Raw genomic sequence first — 15383 nt, forward strand, 5'->3', positions numbered from 1 at the left:
ACAATACTGTCAGTGATGCACTGGAGCACGAAAAGAAGGCCGTTGTAACATTTCTGTCCAAGGTGGTGGAAGACCTCTTGAAAAAGAAAATCCAAGCATTGAAAAGTTGCACATCTTCAGTGATGGAGCGGCATCACAGTTTAAAAACAAAATGATTTGGTCATTCATGTCTACAATCTTTGGGGACATCTTTCCCGGCCTGGAGGTATGACTATTTATTCAAATGTTTTTTTATATCATTTTGGAATTGTGTGTTAGAAGGCTACATATGGTGTTTGGCAATGATTGATTGAGTCATTTGACTGTTTAATCCAGGTGGAATGGCACTTCTTTGCCACAAGTCACTGCGCTGCTCATCATATGCATCAGATACCAGAGAAAGAAATATTCCAAGCTGACTGTTGAACAATGCTAAAAAAGCCCCAAAGCGATACCCACCACTGGAGTAAAACAGTGCACTCCAAATGCTCAACCCACTGTTCAGTTTCTTCTCAAAGTCTCTAATCTGCCATATGAAGGGACACTCTGTCTCTGAAATACTGATATCATCAAGTGAGAAGCCCCCACTGGAGTTTCCAGCTCCTTTACGTGCTTCAAACACAGCTTGGAAAGATGTATTTGCATTCAGGACTATATGCTGTGCAGGAAGAGACGAACCTGTGATCTGATCCATGAGTCTGACAGCTCCTCTGCTGTCTGCTGGATTCTGCTGCTCTCGGATCCAGATGTTGAGCTGGTCAGACTCATGACCGCTGTGATGGTAGTAGAACTGCAGGCACTGGACCATGCAGTCTCTCGTAGGGGTCACTGTCTTGCTCTCCAATCTGGCTGCGTCGCCCTCGTTTCTGTCCTCAGTGATGAAGTGCATGAAGAAAGATGTCCCTGCAGGCATCAGAACAGTGATTGTTTATAGTGGAACAGTGACTGCAGCTGTGGATGGAAGTGAGTTAATATAAGTGAAGTCTCTTTCTCTCACACTTTCTGTGACAGGTTCTTTGCCCAAGTATGTGTGGTCAGTCACATTGACAACACTCACTGACTTCACTCTCCGCCAGCCATCATCAGCAGAAGAACAGACGCTCATCTGACACAGAGATTCATCATCAAAACTACAGTGATCGAGGAAATCTGTGTGACAACAAACAAACACTGAGACTAATTCAATCCATATATGAAGGCTATGAAATACTCACTGCATTTGTAGAGTTTGTTGAGGTCAATCGCATCATACTCGCTCATTTCCATTAGCTGTCCGATCACGTCTTGGAGCTCAGGACTTTTGGTTATGATCGTGGGTCCGTTACCGTCATCAAAATGCATCACAGAGTAATAATCGTATGGGGTTTCTTGTTTAGTGGACACGTTCTCACTGTGTTTATTCAATTTAATCTCATATCCTAAACATAAATGAGAGTGCAGTTATTAAAGTGATTGTTTATAAGGCAATGCTTGTTTTCTGTAAGTGCTCTTTAGTAATACTGACATTCAGTATGGAAAGCAAATCAATCTAATCACTATTTTACAATGCTTCCTTAAAAACAGCACTAAAAATAAATAATAAAATGATGGTGCTGATGTTTTCATATTCGATTGATGTAATCATCTCTGTCATATCTCGTCTGCTCATGGTTGAGTCCCAGAGCATGGAGAAACTGGTGCTCAACAATGCCTTTTCTTCTACAGTCTTTTCGGATGGAAAGAGCCTGTCCTCCAGGAGATGAGCGTCCGATATATGACCAACAGCTGCAGAATAACTCAGTCACACAACACATAGCTGCATAAAGGTAACAACACTACCAGTCAAATTATTTAAGAACTTTATTTTAAAACTGTACACGTATTTCCAATGGACAATATGTGTTTAAAGACCTTATTTGTGACCCTGGACCTGGTCATTTCTTTAAAAATGAGATTTATACATCATCTGAAAACTGGATAAATCATCTCTCCATTAATGTATGGTTTGTTAGTAGGACAATATTTGTCTGAGATACAACTATTTGAAAATCTGAGGGTGCAAAAAAGAAATCTAAATATTGAGAAAATCATTGTGGCAGGGGGGGCGTGGTTTAGCGAAGTCTGCAGCGGGAGAGAGAATCAGGAGACGAGTGGTAAGTGAGTGGTTTGGGCAAAAACTATCAACACCTGTTTCTCGTTTCAGTAATTGGCGCAGAGAGTATAAAACGCTAGGAGAGACAGAAGCAGTCGAGAGAGAGATGGACTGCTGACGGGAATCGGAAACCGGAAAGAGTAAACCAGAAGTGTTGTGCGAACGTGTTGATGCCAGAATAAAAGTCACCATTTGGTGTTTGTGAAATTTGAGTTAATAAATATGTCAGCAGTCCAGCCGACCCCTTTGTCCTCTTCCTTTCCTCTCACGAACTATTACACTGGTGCCGAAACCCGGGAGGAAGAAGGACTGCCGCCGCCGCCATGCAAAGCCCGTCCTCCACGCCGCTTGCGGACATCATCGCCTCCCTCGCGGTCCTGCACCGCGAACAACACCAGGCCCTGCTGGACTTGAGGACCGACCAGGAGAGGCGCTTCCAAGCCATCGTCCAGGCCCAGCAGGAGGACCACGAGAGGGTCTGGAGCTGGATCGATCGGGAGGTTAGCGGCGAGGCCACCGGGCCGCCCGCCACGCCCATGCACCTGCCGCTGCACATGATGGGGCCCCAGGACGATCCGGAGGCGTTCCTGGAGCTCTTCCAGAAGTCGGCGGAGGTGTGCGGGTGGCCCCGCAAGCAGTGGCCGGTGCGCCTCATCCCCCTGCTCTCCGGCGAAGCCCAGGTGGCCGCGCAACAACTTCCGGTGGCGAACCTCCTGGTCTTCGACGACCTGAAGAGGGCCATCATCCAGCGGGTCGGCCGGTAGCCCGAGCAACATCGCCAGCGCTTCCGGTCCCTGGACTTGGGCGAAGCGGCTACAAGTGGCTACTGGCCGAGGGAAGTGACGTGGAGCATGTCATCGACCTGGTGGTGCTGGAGCAGTTCATCGCTCGGCTACCCAAGAAGACGGCCGAGTGGGTCCAGTGCCACTGCCCCACGTCGCTGGACTCGGCCATCCATCTGGCGGAGGACCACATGGTGGCGTGCCCAGGGGTCGGCGAACCCCTGCCCTCTAACTCTCTCTCTCTCCCCCTTCTCTCTCTTGCCCTGTCCCTTTCCCTAGGTCCCGTCTACCCGGCCCTCCTCGTGTCCTGCCCCTTATGGCTGCCGGAGGGGACAGTGCTTCCGTTTCTCCACTCTCTCCGCGCCAATTCTCCAATCCACTCCCTGCCACTAGGGCGCCGGGTAGGTCTGGACTGGCCTGTTGGCGTTGCGGGGACCCGGAGCATTTCGTGGACAGGTGTCCAGTGATGGAGGTGGGGACGATGATCCGGGTCCCGGACGTCCCACAGGTCACCCCCGGTCAGGCTGGCGAGTACCAAATACCTGTGAATATCAAGGGGGGTACATATCCAGCCTTGGTGGATTCAGGATGTAACCAAACCTCAATCCATCAAAGCCTGATTCAACCGGGGGCATTGGATACAAGCCGCGTGGTTAAGGTGCGGTGCGTACACGTGGATGTGGTGGAGTATCCGGTCCTCCCAATTATTATTCAATTCCGGGGACAAAAGCACAGTGTAGAGGTGGCGGTTAGCCCCCACCTCCGGCTTCCGATAATTTTGGGAACGAATTGGCCCTCGTTTACGGTTTTATTGGGGTCGTTATGTGCGGATGCCTCTTGGGGAAATAAGGCACGGAAGGAGACCGCGAAGGTACAGGTGGGAGAAACTGAGCCAGGACCGCTGGATTCTGCTTCAGAGGAACCGAACGAAATCGGGAGACTGATTCTCTCGGAGCGCGATGACTTTCCTCTGGAGCAGTCTCAGGATGAGACATTAAATCATTCGTTTCAACAGGTCCGCTCCATCGATGGCCAGCCTCTCCAACCTGCCCTCCCGCTCTCCTATCCGTTTTTTGCCATTTTAAAAGACCGGTTGTATCGAGTGACCCAAGACGCTCGGACAAAAGTGAATACAACCCACTTGTTAATTCCGAAGAGCCGCAGGGAAATGCTTTTCCATGCGGCTCATTCTAATCCTATGGCGGGCCATTTGGGACAGGCAGCAACACTGAATCGCCTCATGACCCGTTTCTTTTGGCCGGGCATTCATGACAACGTGCGCAGGTGGTGCGCGTCTTGTCCGGAATGTCAGTTGGTGAACCCACCGGCCGCCCCAAAAGCGCCTTTGCGCCCTCTTCCCTTAATGCAGGTCCCCTTCGAGAGAATTGGTATGGACCTCATCGGGCCATTAGAGTGATCGGCACGAGGACATCGCTTTGCATTAGTCATAGTTGATTATGCAACACGATATCCTGAAGCGGTGGCCCTACGCAACATTTCCGCTAAAAGTGTTGCGGATGCCCTGTTTCGTCTTATCTCCCGGGTGGGGGTTTCAAAAGAAATCCTCACTAATCAGGGCACTGCGTTTATGTCACATATGCTACGCGAACTTTACGGATTGTTGGTCATTAAATCGATTCGAACTAGCGTCTATCACCCACAAACTGACGGCCTGGTCGAACGGTTTAATCGCACACTTAAATCCATGATCCGTAAGTTCGTTCATGAAGACGCCAAAAATTGGGATAGGTGGCTAGAGCCCTTGGGGGGTCTGGATGTCCCGAGGGGTGCTGGATGTCCTGAGAGAAACTTGGGAGGAGGGATCATCTCAGGGCAAAAACGAAATTCAGTATGTGCTGGACTTGAGAACAAAACTCCACACATTGGGGCGGCTATCAATGGAGAATTTCCGATAAGAACGGGTCCTGTCAGATCTATCACCTCAACCTCCTAAAAAAATGGAATGACGCGGAATCAGTGATGTTGGCAACGGTGATTGGGGGGGAGGATGATCTCGGATCAGAGGTGAATATCAAACCACAATCCCTCGCCCTGGCTCCAGATGGAGATCACCTCTCGCCGTCCCAACTCACTGATTTAACGAAATTACAGGCAGAGTTTGCCGACGTCTTCTTGCCCCTACCGGGCCATACTAACCTGATTCAGCATCCTATCGAGACCGAGCCGGGCGTGGTAGTTCGCAGCCGGCCGTATCGCTTACCTGAGCACAAGAAAAAAGTAGTTCAGGCTGAATTAGGCGCTATGCTTGACATGGGGGTAATAGAAGAATCCAATAGTTACTGGGCGAGCCCGATAGTTTTAGTTCCGAAAATGGACGGCTCAGTCCGCTTCTGTGTGGATTATCGCAAGGTGAATGCTGTGTCGAAATTCGACGCGTATCTAATGCCGCGGGTTGACGAGTTGCTTGATTGGCTAGGCACGGCTCGTTTTTATTCGACATTGGACTTAACAAAGGGCTATTGGCAGATCCCCTTGTCTCCATTATCCAGAGAAAAGACAGCTTTCACAACGCCGTTTGGATTACACCAGTTTGTTACCCTTCCGTTTGGCTTGTTCGGGGCACCAGCTACCTTTCAGCGCCTCATGGATAAGATTCTGCGGCCCCATGCTGCATATGCGGCTGCCTACCTAGATGATATCATTATATTTAGCAATGATTGGCAGCGGCATATGCAGCATCTGAGGGCTGTCCTGAGGTCGCTGAGGGGAGCGGGGCTCACGGCCAACCCAAAGAAGTGTGCGATTGGGCGTGTGGAAGTAAGGTATCTGGGCTTCCACTTGGGGGATGGACAGGTGCGTCCACAAATTGATAAGACTGCCGCTATTGCGACCTGCCCACGTCCCAAGACCAAAAAGGAGGTAAGGCAGTTCTTGGGGCTGGCGGGATATTATAGACGGTTTATTCCTAATTATTCGGACCTCACCAGCCCTTTGACTGACCTTACTAGAAAAAGGAGGTGCCAGATACGGTCCAGTGGACGGAGCCGTGTCAGCAGGCCTTTACCCAGGTCAAGGCTGCTCTGTGTGGCGGGCCGTTGTTACACTCTCCTGATTTTTCGCTCCCTTTTCTGTTACAGACAGACGCATCGGACAGGGGGCTGGGGGCAGTCCTGTCCCAGGAGATAGAGGGGGAGGAACGGCCGGTGCTGTACATTAGCCGGAAGCTCTCGAAGAGAGAGGCTAAGTACAGCACCATAGAGAAAGAGTGCCTTGCCATCAGATGGGCCGTCCTTCACCCTCCGCTATTATCTCCTGGGACGGGAGTTCACCCTCTGTTCGGACCACGCTCCGCTGCAGTGGCTCCACCGCATGAAGGATACCAATGCGCGGATCACTCGTTGGTATCTAACTCTTCAGCCTTTTAAGTTCAAGGTGGTCCACAGGCCGGGTGTTCAGATGGTGGCCGACTTCCTCTCCAGAAATGGGTGGGGGGGGGGGGGGGGCTGCAGGCCGGATGGCTCCCCAGCCTGAGACGGGTGGTGGGGGTATGTGGCAGGGGGGGCGTGGTTTAGTGAAGTCTGCAGCGGGAGAGAGAATCAGGAGACGAGCGGTAAGTTAGTGGTTTGGGCAATAACTATTAACACCTGTTTCTCGTTTCAGTAATTGGCGTGGAGAGAGTATAAAACGCCAGGAGAGACAGAAGTAGTCGAGAGAGAGACGGACTGCTGGCGGGAATCGGAAACCGGAAAGAGTAAACCGGAAGTGTTGTGTGAACGTGTTGATGTCAGAGTAAAAGTCACCATTTGGTGTTTGTGAAATTTGAATTGAACTTTGAGTTAATAAATACGTCAGCAGTCCAGCCGACCCCTTTGTCCTCTTCCTTTCCTCCCACGAACTATTACAATCATCTTTAAAGTTGTTACAATTAAGTTCTTAGCGATGCATATTACTAATAAAAAAATTAAGATTTCATATATTTACAGTAGGAAATTTACAACATATCTTTATTGACCATGATCTTTACTTAATATGCTAATGATTTTTGGCATAAAAGAAAAAGCTACTGTATAATTTTGACCCATACAATGTTTTTTTGGCTATTGCTACAAATATACCCCAGAGACTTATGACTGCTTGACATGTAAATAATTAACTCAGATATTTGACTCTACACATTGACTACAGAACCTTGCATATCAGACCAGTCTATAATATTTTACTGATATTACAGAGATGTAAAACTCTTCTGCTGCTCTGGGCTTAAAGTCAACACATGATTTTATTCTGAACTGCTCGAAGGCTCTCAGACTCCTTTAGCGTTCATACCTATGGAGTCGATATAACGCCTTATATATACGCAAAAAAATTACATTTTGCAAATGAAAATTACAGTATTGAGGAAAATAAATTCACTTTTTGCAAACAAAAATTAAGAATCGCAAAACATAAATGAAACAGCATGAAAGCAATGATTTTGCAATACATATTTTCCATGGTCATATCTATTAATTTATTTGCAACGCTGCTTTTATTTTGCGTGTCAGTCTAGTTTGAGCTTGCAATACCATTTTTCCTTTACGCTTCACTTTTCTGCGCGTCTCTCTTTGTGGCACTGTTTTGACGTGGGGGCGGAGTCAAGGGATGGGGGCGTGTACAACATGCCTCGCTGGAAGTGACATCATCGGCCCGAGATGCAGCTCACTGATGCAGGTCCTGTCATGATGAGCAGAGACTTTCGAGTGGATTGTTTCTTTTTATTCAATAGCATTAAAACATTAATGTTTTCATTTTATTTACTTTTTTAACAAATATATGTGTATAAGCAGCGTTTTGCTCAAGTTAAAGAAGTTGTTACCGTGAACATCTGATGTTTATTTATCTCGATGTACACACTTTTATAGCATTAAAATGTGTATTTTTTCATTTGGTTAACTGCAAGTGTTTGTTTAAAATCTCTTAACTTGTGGAGGACGCCAGCGCACAGAAGCCTTCTTTGTTCACATTAGTTCAGTTACTGCTAGTTTTAATGTAAATTAATGCAATTCACTTCATAAACTATAACTTACATCATTAAAGAGGTCTACGACTCAAGTTTCATATCGATCGCGAATTCGTTTTTCATTTACGTGGGAAGTCGTGGCCTAATGGTTAGAGAGTCGGACTCCCAATTGAAAGGTTGTGAGTTCGAGTCCCGGGCCGGCAGGAATTGTGGGTGGGGGGAGTGCATGTACAGTTCTCTCTCCACCTTCAATACCACGACTTAGGTGCCCTTGAGCAAGGCATCGAACCCCCAACTGCTCCCTGGGCGCCGCAGCATAAATGGCTGCCCACTGCTCTGGGTGTGTGCTCACAGTGTGTGTGTGTGTTCACTGCTCTGTGTGTGTGCATTTCGGATGGGTTAAATGCAGAGCACAAATTCTGAGTATGGGTCACCATACTTGGCTGAATGTCACTTCACTTTCACTTTTCACTTCACTTTCATTTACATAACTACTGGCATAAATTAATAAATGACTGTCATTGTAAGATAAAAATATTAAACTCAAGTCTTTTTGCTTTAGTTTTATCGTGGCCACGAGATATTAATTCTTGGGAATGTGACCAAAGCAACCTGAGATTATCAGAGATTGATCAAATATTTTCTATACATCCCACAGTCCGTTGATCATGTCTTTTTATGTAATATATGTTCATATAAGGCTATTATTATTTTTTATCATTACCGTATTTTTTTTAACTATAAGTCGCATCAGTCCAAAATAATATATAATATATCCGAGTGGATGCTGCACACTGCTGGTGATTGAGGAGAGACACACATGATTGTACAGCGCTTTGGGTGGACAACAATACACAATTAATCACTATATAAATGCATCATTCATTTATTCATATAGTCTAACCATATATAATTGTTATTAATATTATATTAATTAGGGCTATATTTTTATATTATTGTTATGCTTATTTCCCCTTTCAATACATGTATTGCTTACCTCATTAACGTTCTGTGATAAATGAGTGTTTTCATTTACAAATGAAACTAGCGAATTATTCATTTATAATTCTACTACTTATTATTATAGTGTAACAAACTCCTGTCAGTTACCTAGTTTTTTAAACTGCAATTAAACTCCTCACCACTAGAGGTATTAGTGAGATCTCTATGCCTAGATAAAGAGACAGGTGAGCAGTAGAAGAAGATCTAATGCTAGAAATCCAACAAAGTTTATTTAGATTACAGAGACTACAGATAGTGAGATTCTGTTGGGTACCTGCTCATATAGGAATAAAAGGGAATGAGGGAGCAGATAAAATAGCAAAAAAATCAACCAGGACAAATGATACAATAAATATACCCCTTGGAAAAGGAGAGGCTAAGGCAATAATCAAAAAAGAAATGATGAAAAAATGGCAGGACAGGTGGGATGTGGATAAAAGTGGAAGGAAATATTACAGATTGCAAAAATCTATTAATACACAGGGGGTGAATAGAAGTAACAGAAGAGAGGAGAGTGTTTTAACCAGGCTAAGGTTTGATCACACAGGATTAAATAAAACATTGGTTTTAATGGGTAAAAGCCAATCTGCTGAATGTATAGAATGTAGGTCCAAGGAAGATGTTGAACACGTATTATTGCATTGTAAGAAATATAGGGATGAGAGGATGAGACTAAATCAAAAGATAAGTCAGGTAGGAAGAAAGTGGAATATTGAAGGTTTGTTAGGCACAACAGGAGATGGGGTAAAGGATGCACAGAAAGCAGTTGTACAATATTTGAAAAATATAGGAATATATAATAGGATTTAGGTAGTATATTTTATTTTATTTATTTTATTTTTTTGATTGATATAGTCATGATAATATTTTCTCATGTTACATACTCCTATACAGTAGGTGGCGGTATGCCCCTTTATAGTCATGGTTGCAATCTGACATAAAACGAAAAGAAGAAGAAGAAGAAGAGCAGTAGAAGAAATTAGCATGGCTGACCTCCTTGGTCACCTGTCAAACAAAGTCCTGGTTGAGAAACTCTGTTTCATGCTCAACTATAAGTAAAATATATATATATGTTCATGTTGATGTTTTATTTTCTGATGAAAGATTACCTTTGTGATTATTGAATATACTGAATGGATTGCACCTAATTAACAGGAGGCATTTTTGTGTCTTGTAGAAGGACTTTTCTGTTTGTACTGAATGAATATTTGTGCCAGCTTTGTGGTCCTGGCTGAGATTTTGCTACACTGAGTCCAGCAAACAAGGTTTCTGTTTGGATGTAGCTACCTTGGACAGTTGGATTACTGCTGTGGACTTACTTTGGTGGGAAATCTGTATGTTTGATGATGGTCAGCAACCGTCGTTCGTTTACCATCAAACCTCCACCATTTGACTTCCTAAAGAGAATTAAGACTTGTATCTGACTCTCATAAATCACCTAAACTGTTTACACCAGTGAACGTTATAAAGACTGTTTCATATATTGCTGGAAACGTCAACTCTTAAACCGCACTATTTACATCTTTTTGTGTACGGGGTGTTTTGGCAATACTATTTTGAATGTAGTTTCTTTGTTTGGAATATATTTTGGTGTCTATATATAAAATCACATATTTCATTGCTCTTTTGTGTGCTCTTTGGTTTAAACATATGTTGATGCTTATGACCCTCCCTATTAACAGACTATTAATTAGCATTTACCCAAAGAAGTAACTGTTGGTTATAATAGGGTTAGGATATTTATATAGTTATTGTTAAATTCATCCTCCAACGTGCACTTCCTTGTATTTTGTAATTGTTATTGAAATACATTTTAAAAGTAACCTTCCCAGCCCTGCAGATATACGCTGCTCTTGGCCGGAGAGAGTGCGCACACTTAAAACTTGTCTCTCCTGTCGCACAGACTCTGTCCTGTGCACGCTCAAATCTCTCTGGGCTCATGCGCTATAGATATTCATTATTTTCAAACCTGAAGTAAACGTTGCCAAAGGTAATCATTATGCACTTTTAAAAAGTAGTCTCAAAACCGATTTGTGCAGGGCCTTTCCTTGATTTTTTTTTTTGTTGTTATATTTTTGTTTTAACATAAAATGGTTATAGTAGCTACTTTGTTTTTACTATATCTCTTGTATTTTTATATTTTCTTTGCACATATGCATCTCTCTGTACTTTGTTAATACTGTTTTAAAAGGTACTATAAATAAAACTTTAACCAATCAGACCTCCACAACTGACCAATGCAAATACTACGTGAAATATTATAGCAGCATTAGCATTCGACTCGAAGTAGCACTGCACAGAATGATCACTGTATCACATTAAAGTACCACGAGAGCAATAAGTGACACATGGATCCAGTGTATTCGAATCGCTCGAGAGGTACTTTGATGTCATACAGTGATCATTCTGTGCATCGCTGCTTCAAGTCGAACACTAATGCTGCTCTATGTGAAAGCGTGCAGGTGATGGAGTTTTACCGCTGATTACACAACCAGCTTTACTGACAAGATGCGCATTAAATATCACACAAAGGGAATGTTTCTGTCACCCACTAACAAAGTATTAAAGATTACCTGAGATCATCCGGGATTTTCCTGCTGACGCTGGCTATACATCTTCACACTAGGCTGACATTGATGGTAAACAAAATCACTATAAATCACGGGATTGGGACGGGGCAGGAAGAATTTTTGGCGGGACCTGGAATCGTAATAACACTTTGATCCCCAACTTTATACACAAATATAGCCTACCTTTTAAATAAAGTATAAACTGTAGGCATATATTTTAATTTTGAACTCAATTTTATTCGCCCTGTCTCTTTATGTTCTCCTCCTGTTTGCTTGAGAAGGGTCAGATCATGTCACCGTTATAAATCATGATTTTAGCAGGTCAGTGAAAGTGATTGCTGGTATAATGGGTCGCGTTTATTCACTATTTATATTGTTCTGTTAAAACAGAAAATCAAAAATGCCTTTATTGGGGATTCAGTTTATTATATATCACGCGTTTTTTAGGCCAAAACATTTTGTCACAGCAAACTTCTCCTCAGTATTTGCTAGCTGCCTGTCCCCTGAACACACTGTAAAAAAGTTGACAGCCCATGCTCCACAAGGGGCAAGAAAAACAAAACAAACTGGGCTAATCCGCACCACGAAACATAGCAAACTGTTCCAGCCAATAACCGACAAGAAGGATTTAAGGGTGGGGTTTGGGGGGTTAGTGCGTGGGGGAGGGGAGGGTCTAGCTAGAGTTTTGTTTGAACTTTGAACTCAACAAGAAGTGACCTCACCCAACATCGCTTAGATCACCTTTAAAGGGTTAGTTCACCCAGATAGCAAATTTATGTCATTAATAACTCACCCTCATGTCGTTCCAAACCCGTGAGACCTCCGTTCACCTTCAGAACACAGTTTAAGATATTTTAGATTTAGTCTGAGAGCTCTCAGTCCCTCCATTGAAGCTGTGTGTACGGTCTACTGTCCATGTCCAGAAAGGTAAGAAAAACATCATCAAAGTAGTCCATGTGACATCAGAGGGGCAGTTAGAATATTTTGAAGCATCGAAAATACATTTTGGTCCAAAAATAGCAAAAACTACGACTTTATTCAGCATTGTCTTCTCTTCCGTGTCTGTTGTAAGACAGTTCAAAACAAACCAGTTTGTGATATCCGGTTCATGAACGAATCATTCGCTGTAACCGGATCTTCTTGAACCAGTTCACCAAATCGAACTGAATCGTTTTAAACGGTTCACGTCTCTAATCCACAAATGACTTAAGCTGTTAACTTGTTTAATGTGGCTGACACTCCCTCTGAGTTCAAACAAACCAATATCCCGGAGTAATTCATTTACTCAAACAGTACACTGACTGAACTGCTGTGAAGAGAGAACTGAAGATGAACACCGAGCCGAGCCAGATAACGAACAAAAGACTGACTCGTTCACGAGATCAAGAACCGTTTCTGTCAGACGTGTCCGATTCGAGAACCGAGGAGATGATGATACTGCGCATGTGTGATTCAGCGTGAAGCAGACCGACACACAGAGCGTCTGAACCGAACTGATTCTTTTGGTGATTGATTCTGAACTGATTCTGTGCTAGTGTTATGAGCGCGGGTAAACTGAAGGCTTGAATCAAGGGCAATCATCGCCAATGACGCCATTACGTCGAGCGCAAAAGAACCTGTGAACGGTTTTCTTCAACCGGTTTATTGAATCGAACTGTCCGAAAGAACTACTGGTGATCCGAAAACCGATGCAACTGGTTCTTGACTCGTGAACGAGTCAGTCTATTGTTCGTTATCTGGCTCGGCTCGGTGTTCATCTTCAGTTCTCTCTTCACAGCAGTTCAGTCAGTGTACTGTTTGAGTAAATGAATTACTCCGGGATATTGATTTGTTTGAACTCAGAGGGAGTGTCAGACACATTAAACAAGTTAACAGCTTAAGTCATTTGTGGATTAATGCGTATTAGAAAAGCGAACCGTTTAAAACGATTCAGTTCGATTCGGTGAACTGGTTCAAGAAGATCCGGTTACATCGAATGATTCGTTCGTGAACCAGATATCACAAACTGCTTTGTTTTGAACTCTCTCTCTCAACAGACACGGAAGAGAAGACAATGCTGAATAAAGTCGTAGTTTTTGCTATTTTTGGACCAAAATGTATTTTCGATGCTTCAAAATATTCTAAATGACCCTCTGATGTCACATGGACTACTTTGATGATGTTTTTCTTACCTTTCTGGACATGGACAGTAGACCGTACACACAGCTTCAATGGAGGGACTGAGAGCTCTCGGACCAAATCTAAAATATCTTAAACTGTGTTCTGAAGATAAACAGAGGTCTTACGGGTTTGAAACAACATCAGGGTAAGTTATTAATGACATAAATTTGCTATCTTGGTGAACTAACCCTTTAAATGAGCATCAGCAACCACCACTTTCTTTAACCGCTGATCCTGTATTGTTTTTCAAAGGCAAAAAAACTACATGAAAAATGTTCCGTATGTTCAGATTGGTTAATACAGACGTGGTTTCACAGATAAGGTCAAAAGATGTCAAACGCATTAAAGCAATGAAAATCAGTTTTGCACACTGTACATTTGAAGAAGCTTTTTTGTTTTTTTGCCCAACATGACCTCGAAGTCGTCATCAAACTGAAGCACAATCGTCTCTGCAGGTGATATTTACTTGCACAGTACCTGATAGATAGCCTGGTAATACCAAACTCTGCTACTTCGCTTTGCTTCGTAGACAGAGTCTGGCATATCATTATTGAAAAGCATTTTCTTTCTCGCGGTGCGCTTTCTTTCAGGGCGCTTGTCTGAAGTTTAAAATCATTGGTTACTCGTAAGCAAATCACATAATCCCATCACTGCTCTCAGCCCGCCCTCTGTTCGTTGATTGGCCGGCTGTTTTCAGGCCGAAGGAAAACGGAAAGCTATGACGCTTTCTCAGACTGAGTACAGAAGCGAAATGAAATTGAGCGGAGGTACGAAGTCTGATGTAGTCAGGCTACCTGATAGAGCCGCTTATACTGAAACACTGATATAGGAGATGGGGAGTAGTTTCAGACGCAGCTGTAGTCTCACAAATTCCAGTGGGATATCTATGTTGGTCTATTAAGGTCTATACAGCACAAAAACTTGTCATATGTTTTTTCAACTTTATTTTTCAAAATAGCTGCAGTTTAAAAGCATTTTTTAAAAACGTCATTGTTATGGGTTGTTTACATTGACATTGTTTTCAAATTTACAGTTGAAGTAAATAGACTTTTCGCAAGCTATGGAGCAGAAGCCAGCAGGAGACCTTTAAGTCGTCGTAGTCGTTCTACAAGACCTCGCAGTAGCTTCACAAGAGTTTTCTGCTGCTTAAGTAGAATGACACAAAGTGTTGCACCAAGAAAGTTTGAAAGGGAGGAACTGGAAGCTACAGGACTTGGAGAGAAAAAGGTTACATTTTTTGGTGGGTATTGTGTAAGTTTTTGTTTATAGACAAAAGTTTTTAAACAAGTTTTGCTTCTAAAAATGTTGCTTTATCTTTTCCTTTTTACAGGTGATGAAAACAATGCAGAAGATTTCAAAAACTACATTCTAACGACATATCCAAAACTTGGTGACTGTGATGACCCGATGACTGATGACCCGATCTAGGATTCTGGTGGTGTTGCCTTGCCCAAACACAGGGTACACAATTAAGACTCTAAAAGAAAATATGGGACATGCTGTCATCTACATATGTCCAATGCAAAAAGACATAGAACTGTCCAGTTCTGTAAGTTTTTTTATTTTTATTTTTTTTATTTTTTTTAACTAATTTTTAATTTTTTTTAACTAAACTAGTAAATTACTTATTTGCTAAATTCTATGCTTATTACATTTTAGGCAACACATGTTTTTATCGTAATGTACTAAGTTTATTTGTTTTATTATTTTCATTTACAGTTATCTAAAATTCTAAGATTGCTTTTTAATTTAAGGTTGTCTGTGAATCTCCCATGCTTAAGGTTCACATTGAGATAGCT

The sequence above is a fragment of the Carassius carassius genome, chromosome 22 (assembly GCF_963082965.1).
Source record: "Carassius carassius chromosome 22, fCarCar2.1, whole genome shotgun sequence".
NCBI lineage: Eukaryota > Metazoa > Chordata > Actinopteri > Cypriniformes > Cyprinidae > Carassius > Carassius carassius.